This window comes from Asparagus officinalis, chromosome 5, assembly GCF_001876935.1.
Source record: "Asparagus officinalis chromosome 5, Aspof.V1, whole genome shotgun sequence".
In the NCBI taxonomy this organism is placed as follows: Eukaryota; Viridiplantae; Streptophyta; class Magnoliopsida; order Asparagales; family Asparagaceae; genus Asparagus; species Asparagus officinalis.
In genome coordinates, this window is record NC_033798.1 from 108,193,554 (window position 1) to 108,197,082 (window position 3,529).

A 3,529-nucleotide genomic window follows, 5' to 3' on the forward strand; every position below is an offset into this window, starting at 1 on the left:
GAGAGAGAGAGAGAGAGAGAGAGAGAGAGAGAGAGAGAGCAGAGCAGATTTGGGGGAACGGGTTAATGGGTAGAATTGGGTTTTCACAAAAAATTCTCTCTGTGCTGACTAGAAAGAGTATATAGGGGCTAAAACACAATTATTTGATGTATTGGGGGTTGTCTCACATAAAAAATAATATAGGGGGGGGTTAGCCACAAGATCTTTCCTTTTTTGGGGGCATTGACATATTTTTTTCCTAGTTTTTTTTTTCTTTTTTCTATTTCTAAAATTACGAAATATGGGTTTTAGAAAATTTTTATAAAGGATCTAATTACCAAGTGATTTAAAAAACACGATTGTTTTGTAAACTTCTAAACTAGGATGCTCCTAGGCTCCGTTGTTTCTTTTTCACCTCTTGAAAATATATTTACAAATACATTTTAGGGGTTTTTCGATATTAGTCTCTTAAATCACTCCTATTTTGATATTAGTCCCCCAAATCTTCATATTATGATATTAATCCCCCAAATTGTATATTAATATTAGTCCCTCTATTACTATTTTCCTTTAAAAGTTTTAACCATGATTAAATTAAGACTAACGCATGAAATTAGGCAAATACCCACCCTCAATTATATTATACTATAAAAACGAACATGTGTTCACCCCTCTCTTTCTCTGTCTCTTTGTATTCCTGCTTCCCAGAATAGAAAAGAAAGGGGTTTTTTACGCCCTAATTATGATCTCGCCCAAATAACCCAAATTCGACCCAAAATTCAGTAATTTTGGTCATTGAAGATTAAAGATGAAGATCCTTACAGGATTGAAGACGAAGTTCTGCCAAAAGTCGACTCCATCAAGCACAAGATCATGGTGGTAATTATATATTTCCCTCAATTTTCTTTGGGTTTTCCCCCTGTCATCTTCTTTAAAGGGTTTATTGTGTGCTGTCAGAGTGATAGGGTTTTGGGTTTAGATGCTTATTTAGAGTCTTCCCCAAATTTAGCCCTAAAATTGGGTTCAATTTGCAAAATATGTTTGTTGCATGTTAATTAGCATGTTGAATTAGGATTTTCAATCAGCTTTATATTCACATTGTTCACGTACCTGGGGCTTGTTGAATTATGTTTGTGGAAAACATGTTTTATTTGGTTAGACAATTAGTTTGTCTTTTTTGAATCCCATATTTGATTATACAATCATGTTTCTGTAAAAAGTTGTTATGGCTTGTCTCCATAATTAATTTATTGTTCTATATTTTTCTTGTTTTTCATTACGTATAAATTCTGTCATTTTAAGATTGTTGTATGCATATTTCTGTAATGAGTTGTTATAATACTGAACTTTGATTTTGGTCATTACATGTAGGTTTGTTTTGTTGAATTTAGATGGAGGAGGGAGTTGTGGAAATTGTGTTGAGGTACAATGTGTATTGGAGAAATATACCTAGGATTGGTACAAAAAAATATGAGTTTGGAAATCAGAGAAGGAGGATTTTTCAAAACCATCCGCTTTTGAAATTTATTTTCAAAAAACGACCCATTTCAACCTTAATTTCAAAAACCGACCCAGTTGGATGAAACTGGGTCGGTTTTTGAAAAAATATTCCCAAACTTCACGGGAGTTGAACTCCCGTGAAGTTTTGTTACCGTGAAGTTTTTTCTCATAACAAAACTTCACGGGAGTTCAACTCCCGTGAAGTTTAGGAATTTTTTTTTCAAAAACCGACCCAGTTTCAACCAACTGGGTCGGTTTTTGAAATTAAGGTTGAAATGGGTCGTTTTTTGAAAATAAATTTTAAAAGCGGATGGTTTTGAAAATTTGTCCAATCAGAGAACACTAAGGGTAGATGCTAATAACACTTCACTAAAGAAGTTGGGTGAATTAATCTTTGAATTTCTACCAGTTGTTAAGTGTAACATCATGAAGTTGTTATATACAATTCCTGGAACTAATCCTAGAAGGTTTGCTAGAATCAAGACTGATGATGTTTTTATGGGTGTGGTAAAAAATCACTCAAACAAGAAGAAGCTTGAAATGTTCTTAACAATTGAGAGTGTCTCAAGTATTAGTTGGAGAGCATCATTGTCTTTTAGGAGAAGAAATCCACCTAGAGAGCATGCACATAAATCAACCAAGACCATTCGTATAGATATGGATGCATTGTCTAGTGATGAAGATGAGAATTATGGGGTTAGTGATGACAGGTTTGTGAACATGGGCAAAATTGAGGATGCTTTAGATAGGGATGCAGTTGAAAATGATTTTGATTGGGGTACTAATGATGATAAAGTGGACGGGGAAATCTTTAACTCAACACTAAATAACACTCAAATAGAGGTTGATAATGTTGAAGATAGTGAATATGATGCTGATGATTGTGTTCCAGAAGATGAATATCATTCGCTTCAAGTTCGAAGGAGGAGAGGGAGAGTGAAGATGAGTTAGGTAATTTTGATCCTAAAGAGGGACCTATTTACAACATGGATTTAGAGGATCCTCAATTTTATGTAGGTGCAAAGTTTAACGACATGATACACTTGAAAATTTCCTTGCAACTTACATATATGATTTGTAGGTCGAAGCTAAATGCTATTAGAGGAAGGGGTGGGAGTACAACTACTGCAGCACCATCCTCATCTCAAGCATCTATGACATGGACTCCACCACCACCACCACCAACTTGGATGGATCCAGAACTTTCACAAGCACAACCTCCATCTCAAAATGCAGCAATGTCACAATGTACACAGCAAGACGCCAATCAACCAAGTCAAATCATCTGAAACTAGAGTTGTTGGCCATGTGAAATGTTCCTAATTTGTGTGGTTTAGTACACACTTTTGTAATTTCCATGAATATGGGAGTACATATGTCATCTTGTTGAACTTGTGGCTGTGCTTCAAGATGTACATAGTATTTTGTCTATTTTGGACATGTACACCTACAAAAATTACAGCTAAAGACCATGTTTTAGAGTCAACATGGTAATTTTGTGAACTTGTGCACTATGTTTCATTGTATACATGATATTTTGCCATATTTTGGATCATGTACACCAATAAACACTTTCAACTGTAAAGGATAATGTTCAAGACAACGTTTCAATTTGTTTGTGGTGTTTTTATGTAATTTGGACACCTTGTACCATGTCTCTATGCAATGAAAAATCTATAAGTATTGGTATATTCATGAGATTGGTTTAATTTGTACATAGTGGATACGTTTATTTGTACATGTTAATATGGTTTTATGAGCATGTTCAAAAAGTATTTCTTGTGTACTGATTTTATGGACATGGTGTTATGAACATGTTAAAAAATATGTATTTAAGCTAAGTGTTTGCATATTTGCATATACCAACTCTCTTTGTTCTTGTTTTAGTAAACACCTCTTTTTATTCCTCATTCCATCAGCTCTAAAAACCACCATTAATCCTGAAATTCCATACAAAATTATAATAAACTGCTAATTTTCATTACTATAAATTTGCAAAATTACAATAAATTTCACTATAGTTTAAATTCAAATTACATTAATTACATCA

At 33.7% G+C, this 3,529-nt stretch overlaps 1 long non-coding RNA gene across 1 annotated transcript; it reads left to right on the forward strand.

Moving 5' to 3' along the window:
• On the forward strand, window positions 665–3,168 carry LOC109840588. Its single transcript, XR_002246955.1, has 2 exons — window positions 665–858; window positions 2,561–3,168. It is a non-coding gene; the product is annotated as an uncharacterized LOC109840588 (long non-coding RNA).